We start from the raw sequence: 14,019 nt of genomic DNA on the forward strand, positions 1-14,019 counted from the left end.
TGGATTTAAACAAAAATATAATAAAAAAAATATAAGAAATCATATATGTATTTTAACAAAAATATAATAAGAAAAATATAAGAAATCATATATGCATTTTAACAAAAATATAATAAGAAAAATATAAGAAATCATATATGTATTTTAACAAAGATATAATAAGAAAAATATAAGAAATCATATATATATTTTAACAAAAATATAATACGAAAAATATAAGAAATCATATATGTTTTTTAACAAAAATATAATGAGAAAAATATAAGAAATGATATATGTATTTTAACAAAAATATATTAAGAAAAATATAAGAAATCATATATTTTTTTTAACAAAAATATATTAAGAAAAATATATGAAATCATATATGTATTTAAACAAAAATATAATAAGAAAAATATAAGAAATCATATATATATTTTTACCAAAATATAATAAGAAAAATATAAGAAATGATATATGTATTTTAACAAAAATATAATAAGAAAAATATAAGAAATCATATATGTATTTTAACAAAAATATAATAAGAAAAATATAAGAAATCATATATGTATTATAACAAAAATATAATAAGAAAAATATAAGAAATCATATATGTATTTTAACAAAAATATAATAAGATAAATATAAGAATCATATATGTATTTTAACAAAAATATAATAAGAAAAATATATGAAATCATATATGTATTTTAACAAAAATATAATAAGAAAAATATAAGAAATCATATATGTTTTTTAACAAATATATAATAAGATAAATATAAGAATCATATATGTATTTTAACAAAAATATAATAAGAAAAATATAAGAAATCATATATGTATTTTAACAAAAATATAATAAGAAAAATATAAGAAATCATATATGTATTTTAACAAAAATATAATAAGAAAAATATAAGAAATCATATATGTATTATAACAAAAATATAATAAGAAAAATATAAGAAATCATATATGTTTTTTAACAAATATATAATAAGATAAATATAAGAATCATATATGTATTTTAACAAAAATATAATAAGAAAAATATAAGAAATCATATATGTATTTTAACAAAAATATAATAAGAAAAATATAAGAAATCATATATGTATTTTAACAAAAATATAATAAGAAAAATATAAGAAATCATATATATATTTTAACAAAAATATAATAAGAAAAATATAAGAAATCATATATGTATTTTAACAAAAATATAATAAGATAAATATAAGAATCATATATGTATTTTAACAAAAATATAATAAGAAAAATATAAGAAATAATATATGTATTTTAACAAAAATATAATAAGAAAAATATAAGAAATCATGTTTTTTTAACAAAAATATAATAAGAAAAATATAAGAAATCATATATGGATTTAAACAAAAATATAATAAAAAAAATATAAGAAATCATATATGTATTTTAACAAAAATATATTAAGAAAAATATAAGAAATCATATATGTATTTTAACAAAAATATAATAAGATAAATATAAGAAATCATATATGCATTTTAACAAAAATATAATAAGAAAAATATAAGAAATCATATATGTATTTTAACAAAGATATAATAAGAAAAATATAAGAAATCATATATATATTTTAACAAAAATATAATACGAAAAATATAAGAAATCATATATGTTTTTTAACAAAAATATAATGAGAAAAATATAAGAAATGATATATGTATTTTAACAAAAATATATTAAGAAAAATATAAGAAATCATATATTTTTTTTAACAAAAATATATTAAGAAAAATATATGAAATCATATATGTATTTAAACAAAAATATAATAAGAAAAATATAAGAAATCATATATATATTTTTACCAAAATATAATAAGAAAAATATAAGAAATGATATATGTATTTTAACAAAAATATAATAAGAAAAATATAAGAAATCATATATATATTTTAACAAAAATATATTAAGAAAAATATAAGAAATCATATATGTTTTTTAACAAAAATATAATAAGAAAAATATAAGAAATCATATATGTATTTTAACAAAAATATAATAAGAAAAATATAAGAAATCATATATATATTTTAACAAAAATATAATAAGAAAAATATAAGGAATCATATATGTTTTTTAACAAAAATATAATAAAATAAATATAAGAATCATATATGTATTTTAACAAAAATATAATAAGAAAAATATAAGAAATCATATATGTATTTTAACAAAAATATAATAAGAAAAATATAAGAAATCATATATGTTTTTTAACAAAAATATACTAAGATAAATATAAGAATCATATATGTATTTTAACAAAAATATAATAAGAAAAATATAAGAAATCATATATGTATTTTAACAAAAATATAATAAGAAAAATATAAGAAATCATATATGTTTTTTAACAAAAATATAATAAGATAGATATAAGAATACTATATGTATTTTAACAAAAATATAATAAGAAAAATATAAGAAATCATATATGTATTTTAACAAAAATATAATAAGAAAAATATAAGAAATAATACGTTTTTTAACAAAAATATAATAAGATAAATATAAGAATCATATATGTATTTTAACAAAAATATAATAAGAAAAATATCAGAAATCATATATGTATTTTAACAAAAATATAATAAGAAAAATATAAGAAATCATGTTTTTTTAACAAAAATATAATAAGAAAAATATAAGAAATCATATATGTATTTTAACAAAAATATAATAAGAAAAATATAAGAAATCATATATGTATTTTAACAAAAATATAATAAGATAAATATAAGAAATCATATATGCATTTTAACAAAAATATAATAAGAAAAATATAAGAAATCATATATGTATTTTAACAAAGATATAATAAGAACAATATAAGAAATCATATATGTATTTTAACAAAAATATAATAAGAAAAATATAAGAAATCATATATGTTTTTTAACAAAAATATAATAAGAAAAATATAAGAAATGATATACGTATTTTAACAAAAATATATTTAGAAAAATATAAGAAATCATATCTGTTTTTTAACAAAAATATATTAAGAAAAATATAAGAAATCATATATGTATTGTAACAAAAATATAATAAGAAAAATATAAGAAATCATATATGTATTTTAACAAAAATATAATAAGAAAAATATAAGAAACGATATATGTATTTTAACAAAAATATAATAAGAAAAATATAAGAAATTATATATATATTTTAACAAAAATATAATAAGAAAAATATAAGAAATCATATATGTATTTTAACAAAAATATAATACGAAAAATATAAGAAATCATATATGTATTATAACAAAAATATAATAAGAAAAATATAAGAAATCATATATGTATTTTAACAAAAATATAATAAGATAAATATAAGAATCATATATGTATTTTAACAAAAATATAATAAGAAAAATATATGAAATCATATATGTATTTTAACAAAAATATAATAAGAAAAATATAAGAAATCATATATGTTTTTTAACAAATATATAATAAGATAAATATAAGAATCATATATGTATTTTAACAAAAATATAATAAGAAAAATATAAGAAATCATATATGTATTTTAACAAAAATATAATAAGAAAAATATAAGAAATCATATATGTATTTTAACAAAAATATAATAAGAAAAATATAAGAAATCATATATGTATTATAACAAAAATATAATAAGAAAAATATAAGAAATCATATATGTTTTTTAACAAAAATATAATAAGATAAATATAAGAATCATATATGTATTTTAACAAAAATATAATAAGAAAAATATATGAAATCATATATGTATTTTAACAAAAATATAATAAGAAAAATAGAAGAAATCATATATGTTTTTTAACAAATATATAATAAGATAAATATAAGAATCATATATGTATTTTAACAAAAATATAATAAGAAAAATATAAGAAATAATATATGTATTTTCACAAAAATATAATAAGAAAAATATAAGAAATCATATATGTATTTTAACAAAAATATAACAAGAAAAATATAAGAAATCATATATATATTTTAACAAAAATATAATAAGAAAAATATAAGAAATCATATATGTATTTTAACAAAAATATAATAAGATAAATATAAGAATCATAAATGTATTTTAACAAAAATATAATAAGAAAAATATAAGAAATAATATATGTATTTTAACAAAAATATAATAAGAAAAATATAAGAAATCATGTTTTTTTAACAAAAATATAATAAGAAAAATATAAGAAATCATATATGTATTTAAACAAAAATATAATAAAAAAAATATAAGAAATCATATATGTATTTTAACAAAAATATAATAAGAAAAATATAAGAAATCATATATGTATTTTAACAAAAATATAATAAGATAAATATAAGAAATCATATATGCATTTTAACAAAAATATAATAAGAAAAATATAAGAAATCATATATGTATTTTAACAAAGATATAATAAGAAAAATATAAGAAATCATATATATATTTTAACAAAAATATAATACGAAAAATATAAGAAATCATATATGTTTTTTAACAAAAATATAATGAGAAAAATATAAGAAATGATATATGTATTTTAACAAAAATATATTAAGAAAAATATAAGAAATCATATATTTTTTTTAACAAAAATATATTAAGAAAAATATATGAAATCATATATTTATTTAAACAAAAATATAATAAGAAAAATATAAGAAATCATATATATATTTTTACCAAAATATAATAAGAAAAATATAAGAAATGATATATGTATTTTAACAAAAATATAATAAGAAAAATATAAGAAATCATATATATATTTTAACAAAAATATATTAAGAAAAATATAAGAAATCATATATGTTTTTTAACAAAAATATAATAAGAAAAATATAAGAAATCATATATGTATTTTAACAAAAATATAATAAGAAAAATATAAGAAATCATATATGTTTTTAAACAAAAATATATTAAGAAAAATATAAGAAATCATATATGCATTTTAACAAAAATATAATAAGAAAAATATAAGAAATCATATATGTTTTTTAACAAAAATATATGAAGAACAATATAAGAAATCATATATGTATTTTAACAAAAATATAATAAGGAAAATATAAGAAATCATATATATATTTTAACAAAAATATAATAAGAAAAATATAAGAAATCATATATGTATTTTAACAAAAATATATTAAGAAAAATATAAGAAATCATATATGTTTTTTAACAAAAATATGATAAGAAAAATATAAGAAATCATATATGTTTTTTAACAAAAATATTGTAAGAAAAATATAAGAAATCATATATATTTAAAAAAAAAATATAATAAAAAAATATAAGAAATCATATATGTTTTTTAACAAAAATATTGTAAGAAAAATATGAGAAATCATATATGTATTTTAACAAAAATATATTAAGAAAAATATAAGAAATCATATATGTTTTTTAATAAAAATATATTCAGAAAAATATAAGAAATCATATATATATTTAAAAAAAAATATAATAAGAAACATATGAGAAATCATATATGTATTTTAACCAAAATAAAATAAGAAAAATATAAGAAATCATATATGTATTTTAACCAAAATATATTAAGAAAAATATAAGAAATCATATATGTTTTTTAACAAAATATATTAAGAAAAATATAAGAAATCATATATATATTTAAAAAAAATATAATAAGAAAAATATAAGAAATCATATATGTATTTAAACAAAAATATTGTAAGAAAAATATGAGAAATCATATATGTATTTTAACAAAAATATAATATGGAAAATATAAGAAAACATATATGTATTTTAACAAAAATCTAATAAGAAAAATATAAGAAATCATATATGTATTTTAACAAATATATAATAAGAAAAATATAAGAAATAATATATGTATTTTAACAAAAATATAATAAGAAAAATATAAGAAATCATATATATTTTAACAAAAATATAATAAGAAAAATATAAGAAATGATATATGTTTTTTTAAAAAAAAATTTAAAGACAAATATAAGAAATCATATATGTATTTTAAAAAAATATAATAAGAAAAATCTAAGAAATCATATATGCTTTTTAACAAAAAAATATTAAGAAAAATATAAGAAATCATATATGTTTTTTTAAAAAAAAATTTAAAGAAAAATATATGAAATCATATATGTTTTTTAACAAAAATATAATGAGAAAAATATAAGAAATCATATATGTTTTTTAACAAAAATATAATAAGAAAAAGATAAGAAATCATATATGTTGTTTAACAAAAATATAATAAGAAAATATAAGAAATCATATATGTATTTTAACGAAAATATTGTAAGAAAAATATAAGAAATTATATATGTTTTTTAACAAAAATATATTAAGAAAAATATAAGAAATCATATATATATTTTAACAAAAATATAATAAGAAAAATATAAGAAATCATATATGTATTTTAACAAAAATATATTTAGAAAATGTAAGAAATCATATATGTTTTTTAACAAAAAAATATTAAGAAAAATATAAGAAATCATATATATTTAAAAAAAAAATATAATAAAAAAATATAAGAAATCATATATGTTTTTTAACAAAAATATTGTAAGAAAAATATGAGAAATCATATATGTATTTTAACAAAAATATATTAAGAAAAATATAAGAAATCATATATGTTTTTTAATAAAAATATATTAAGAAAAATATAAGAAATCATATAAATATTTAAAAAAATATATAATAAGAAAAATATAAGAAATCATATATGTATTTTAACCAAAATATATTAAGACAAATATAAGAAATCATATATGTATTTTAACCAAAATATATTAAGAAAAATATAAGAAATCATATATGTTTTTTAACAAAATATATTAAGAAAAATATAAGAAATCATATATATATTTAAAAAAAAATATAATAAGAAAAATATAAGAAATCATATATGTATTTTATCAAAAATATTGTAAGAAAAATATGAGAAATCATATATGTATTTTAACAAAAATATAATATGGAAAATATAAGAAATCATATATGTATTTAAACAAAAATATAATAAGAAAAATATAAGAAATCATATATGTATTTTAAAAAAAATATAATAAGAAAAATATAAGAAATCATATATATATTTTAACAAAAATATAATAAGAAAAATACAAGAATCATATATATTTAAAAAAATATATAATAAGAAAAATATAAGAAATCATATATGTATTTTAACAAAAATATAATAAGAAAAATATAAGAAATGATATATGTATTTTAACAAAAATATAATAAGAAAAATATAAGAAATCATATATGTTTTTAAACAAAAATATATTAAGAAAAATATAAGAAATCATATATGTTTTTTTAAAAAAAAATTTAAAGAAAAATGTATGAAATCATATATGTATTTTAACAAAAATATAATAAGAACAATATAAGAAATCATATATGCTTTTTAACAAAAATATAATAAGAAAAATATAAGAAATCATGTATGTTTTTTAACGAAAATATTGTAAGAAAAATATAAGAAATCATATATTTTTTTTAACAAAAATATAATAAGAAAAATATAAGAAATCATATATATTTTAACAAAAATATAATAAGAAAAATATAAGAAATCATATATGTTTTTTAACAAAAATATTGTAAGAAAAATATATGAAATCATATATTTTTTTAACAAAAATATATTAAGAAAAATATAAGAAATCATATATGTATTTTAACAAAAATATTGTAAGAAAAATATAAGAAATCATATATGTTTTTTAACAAAAATATTGTAAGAAAAATATAAGAAATCATATATGTTTTTTAACAAAAACATTGTAAGAAAAATATATGAAATCATATATGTATTTTAAAAAAAATATAATAAGAAAAATATATGAAAACATATAAGTATTTTAACAAAAATATAATAAGAAATATATAAGAAATCATATATGTTTTGTAACAAAAATTTAATATGAAAAATATAAGAAATGATATATGTATTTTAACAAAAATATATTAAGAAAAATATAAGAAATCATATATGTATTTAAACAAAAATATAATAAGAAAAATATAAGAAATCATATATATATTTTAACAAAAATATATTAAGAAAAATATAAGAAATCATATATATATTTTAACAAAAATATAATAAGAAAAATATAAGAAATCATATATGTTTTTTAACAAAAATATAATAAGAAAAATATAAGAAATTATATATATATTTGAACAAAAATATAATAAGAAAAATATAAGAAATCATATATATATTTTAACAAAAATATAATAAGAAAAATATAAGAAATCATATATGTATTTTAACAAAACTATAATAAGAAAATATAAGAAATCATATATGTATTTTAACAAAAATATAATAAGAAAAATATAAGAAATCATATATGTATTTTAACCAAAATATATTAAGTAAAATATAAGAAATCATATATATATTTTAACAAAAATATAATAAGAAAAATATAAGAAATCATATATATATTTTAACAAAAATATAATAAGAAAAATATAAGAAATCATATATGTTTTTTAACAAAAATATAATAAGAAAAAGATAAGAAATCATATATGTTGTTTAACAAAAATATAATAAGAAAATATAAGAAATCATATATGTATTTTAACGAAAATATTGTAAGAAAAATATAAGAAATTATATATGTTTTTTAACAAAAATATATTAAGAAAAATATAAGAAATCATATATATATTTTAACAAAAATATAATAAGAAAAATATAAGAAATCATATATGTATTTTAACAAAAATATATTTAGAAAATGTAAGAAATCATATATGTTTTTTAACAAAAAAATATTAAGAAAAATATAAGAAATCATATATATTTAAAAAAAATATATAATAAAAAAATATAAGAAATCATATATGTTTTTTAACAAAAATATTGTAAGAAAAATATGAGAAATCATATATGTATTTTAACAAAAATATATTAAGAAAAATATAAGAAATCATATATGTTTTTTAATAAAAATATATTAAGAAAAATATAAGAAATCATATAAATATTTAACAAAATATATAATAAGAAAAATATAAGAAATCATATATGTATTTTAACCAAAATATATTAAGACAAATATAAGAAATCATATATGTATTTTAACCAAAATATATTAAGAAAAATATAAGAAATCATATATGTTTTTTAACAAAATATATTAAGAAAAATATAAGAAATCATATATATATTTAAAAAAAAATATAATAAGAAAAATATAAGAAATCATATATGTATTTTATCAAAAATATTGTAAGAAAAATATGAGAAATCATATATGTATTTTAACAAAAATATAATATGGAAAATATAAGAAATCATATATGTATTTAAACAAAAATATAATAAGAAAAATATAAGAAATCATATATGTATTTTAAAAAAAATATGATAAGAAAAATATAAGAAATCATATATATATTTTAACAAAAATATAATAAGAAAAATACAAGAATCATATATATTTAAAAAAATATATAATAAGAAAAATATAAGAAATCATATATGTATTTTAACAAAAATATAATAAGAAAAATATAAGAAATGATATATGTATTTTAACAAAAATATAATAAGAAAAATATAAGAAATCATATATGTTTTTAAACAAAAATATATTAAGAAAAATATAAGAAATCATATATGTTTTTTTAAAAAAAAATTTAAAGAAAAATGTATGAAATCATATATGTATTTTAACAAAAATATAATAAGAACAATATAAGAAATCATATATTCTTTTTAACAAAAATATAATAAGAAAAATATAAGAAATCATGTATGTTTTTTAACGAAAATATTGTAAGAAAAATATAAGAAATCATATATTTTTTTTAACAAAAATATAATAAGAAAAATATAAGAAATCATATATATTTTAACAAAAATATAATAAGAAAAATATAAGAAATCATATATGTTTTTTAACAAAAATATAATAAGAAAAATATAAGAAATCATATATATATGTTAACAAAAATATATTAAGAAAAATATAAGAAATCATATATGCATTTTAACAAAAATATATATATGTTAACAAAAATATTGAAAGAAAAATATAAGAAATCATATATGTATTTTAACCAAAATAAAATAAGAAAAATATAAGAAATCATATATATATTTTAACAAAAATATATTAAGAAAAATATCAGAAATCATATATGTTTTTTAACAAAAATATAATAAGAAAAATATAAGAAATCAGCATTACATTTAAATTTCAATTTAACGAAAATTTAAATTCAGTTTTCTTTTTCTCTATTTATTTTGACAATTTCTTAATTCCTTATCTGTGAGTTCCAAGGCTATGAAAGACACATTTCTTTTAGGCCGTAAAATAAACTTCACATATTTTTTGATTTTAAACTTTATTTTTCTCTTTGTGCGTTTTTTGTGCAGGACTTCTGAACGTTATCACGAAAATTATCCTTCCGTACGACAGTTAGATTCGATCCTGACTTGCTTGCTTAGCCACATTGACTCTTTTGGAAATAGGTTACGATTATTAATACTTCCAGTACCAAGAAGTCTTATGCACTGTGAAATTTATCTTATGTATGAAAACTAAAGAGGGGAGATATAACATATGAGAAACATTTGGAATCAAGTCTTCCCTTGCTGCTATTTCAGATCATTTGAAACCATAGTAGAAAGTTTTAGTCTCCCTCCATCAAGACTAGCGGTTTTGGGGAAATATCAGATATTTTGTAATTCATATGCAAAACTAGGAAAAATGACTATGATTGAAACATTTTATAGCTGTAAAGAAGTACCAAAATAGTCTCTGGACGATGGATTATCCCCTTAATGTGTAACCTTAAGGGTAAATATCACATTGACTTAATATTGATTGTACATGTATTTTTATTGTTTTTTGGGTTGTTTACATTGTATTTCTCAATTTTGTCTCTTACTTTCGAACGTTCCTATTTTGCAAATAAATACAAAATTGTTATAATTCTTTATCCTTTGCATATGATTCAACTTTTAGGATGTTATTATGGATGAGAACGACTACAGTTGTCAAAATTTCAGCTTTTCACAGTTGTTATTTCTAACAAATATCAGGTTTTAAAATGTTGTCCCTTAGTTTTGGACGGTAATATATATATATATATATTTCTAAAGAAATGGCAGAAACACTAGAGGAAGACCTCCAATCTGTAGTGGAATGGGGACAAAAGTGGTTGGTCGCGTTCAATGCTGCCAAGACTAAACTAGTTTCATTCAATAATTACAAGAAACCCTCTCTACCACCCATAGCAATGGCCAACGACTCTTTATCTGAGAGTCCATCTTTCAAACTCCTTGGCCTAACGTTCACAGGAAACATGAGTTGGAACAATTACATTGAAGGCATTGCCAGGGCCGCTGCAAGAAAGGTAGGCTCTCTCTACCGTGCTAGAAAACTGCTAACACCCGAAAGTATCCTGTACCTCTATAAGGCCACCATTCGCCCATGTATGGAGTATTGCTGCCACATCTGGGCTGGTGCATCTGCTACTAGTCTCTCGCTCCTTGACAAGGTTCAAAAGAGAGTCGCAAACCTGATAGGCCCTGAACTGGCATCTAAGCTTCAGCCTCTGTCCCATCGACGAAATGTTGCATCCCTCTGCCTTTTCTACAAGTATTTTAGTGGTGAATGCTCTGACGAACTGCAATCACTTGTGCCCCCACGACGCGAGCACCCTCGACAAACCCGACAGGCTACTAGATCCCACCCCACACTGTAGAGATCCCTAGATGTAAAAGATCTTTTTACTCCAATATAGTTTCTTCCCCAGAACCGCAAGACTCTGGAATTCCATTCCAGGTCCCTGCTTCCCCAACAGTACTGACGTGCAGAAGTTCAAGTGTAACGTGAACCGACACCTTGCTGCCCAAATCCCTACATAGTACCCCAGTAGTTGTTTCCCCTGATAGTAGCCCCTACACCAAAGTGGCAATTTGCCTTGTTTGGGGTTAAAATGTAATAAAAAAAAAAAAAAAAAAAAAAAAAACTGCTATAGTGACGATATTACTCATTTTCATCATGGGCAATGTCCATAGCTCCATAACAATTTCAAAAATAAAGGAACGGATAAAAACATGTAAATGTAATCGCCCCCCCCCACCTTAAAAAAAAAAAAGAAGTACGTGATACCCTCTCCCCTAGATATTTCGGCAGAAAGGATACAAAGAGAGGAAACTATTCTCCAGGTATTGAGTACTTTTGTTGCCCGTATTTTTTTTTTGGGGGGGGGGGCTTTTTGTTTCGCAAAAGTGTGGCTTAAGTTTCAATTGCCGGAAAGATAAAAAAAATAAAAAATAAAATCGTTTCAATTTATTCGTAAGTGTTTTTTGTTTGTTTGAATATTTTAAAGAGAAAAAAGGAAAATATTTTTTGTCTACACGCAATTATTTTTTCACGCTATTCTATAAGTTTCCAAATTATTTTATTTGGTGAAGAGTTTGTTTTAACTTTTTTATGTTTCGATATTTCCAGCGAGAAATAACTGAACCAGTTTGTAAAAAAGACAACGTCGGAAATAATAATTCCAAATAAAGTATATTAAATATATTATCAACATAATTGTTATTTAAAGTTTATTAAATAACAATTTTAAATAGAACACTTAAAACAATTCTCTCGCTAGAAACATTAACTAACATATTGCTATTTAGTAAGATCAATTTTCCTTAATGTAATATGCAGATGAGTGGACCTCTTAGTTGTATATTTTTCGAGAATCATACTATATATATATATATATATATATATATATATATATATAAGAGAAAATTAACAGATATTTTGTATATATTAATCAAATTGTGAATAAAAAACAGGCATGAATACGAATTTATATATCTATAATATAAATCTGAACGTTTGTGTGTGTGTCTGGTCACGAATAGGTTCCTATGTGGTTGACTATTATAGAAAACTGATCACATATAATGATAGAAGATGTATCGAGACACAGGAATGCGTATGTTTGATCTGGAATAATGATGATTCATTAAAATTGTGGGGTCTGCGTTTGAGCCTCGTCCACAAAGTATGGAAAGAAAAAATTTAAAAATTAAAAAAAAAATGTTTACAAGTGTTTTTGATATAGATGTACATAAGAATACTTTGATAAGTATGTTTCAACTTAAATAGGGATGGTATAATAAAATTGTGGGGTCTGTGTTCGCGCCTGGCCTCCATAGAATGAAAATAGGCACAAACTTTAATAAAGACTTTTCATATCTATCTGCGTAAGTATACTTTGATAATTATGTTTCAGTTTGAAGAAATATGGTATAATAAAATTATGGGGTATTCGTTCGCGCCTGACCTCCATAGATTGGAAATATGTCACAAAGTTTAACAAGGTTTTTTAATATAGATCCACAGAATATTGTGATAAGTGTTTCAGTGTGAACAGGTATGGTATAATAAATTATGGAGCTTATCTATTTTATTTTTACTTTCATCATATTTTGCTTTGGTTTTGATACCCCCAAATTCGAAGTTATTTCTCTACAACCCTTCTTTTTCATAACCTATAATACTTTCATAAATCAGAGTCCATTTTCTGTAGGCTGTTTTTGAACCCAGTGAACGACGGGTACTTTTGCTAGTATATATATACTTTTGCTAGTATATATATATATATATATATATATATATATATATATAACACGGAAATTACATAATTGTTATATTATTGCTCTGTTTACCACATTAAGCTCTCATACCCGGATTTCCTCCTGGAATTATTCCATTATAACACTATATATATATATATATATATATATATATATATATATATATATATATATATATACACACACACACACACACACACACACATATATATATATATTTGGTTCTATAGGACGAAAGTACATGAAAATTTTCAGGCCTTTTTGAAGACCATAATACTAATCTATGGTCCAAATTGAATGACAAATGTTAAAAAAAAAAA

The sequence above is a fragment of the Euprymna scolopes genome, chromosome 5 (assembly GCF_053919585.1).
Source record: "Euprymna scolopes isolate OS-2025 chromosome 5, ASM5391958v1, whole genome shotgun sequence".
Classification (NCBI taxonomy): domain Eukaryota; kingdom Metazoa; phylum Mollusca; class Cephalopoda; order Sepiida; family Sepiolidae; genus Euprymna; species Euprymna scolopes.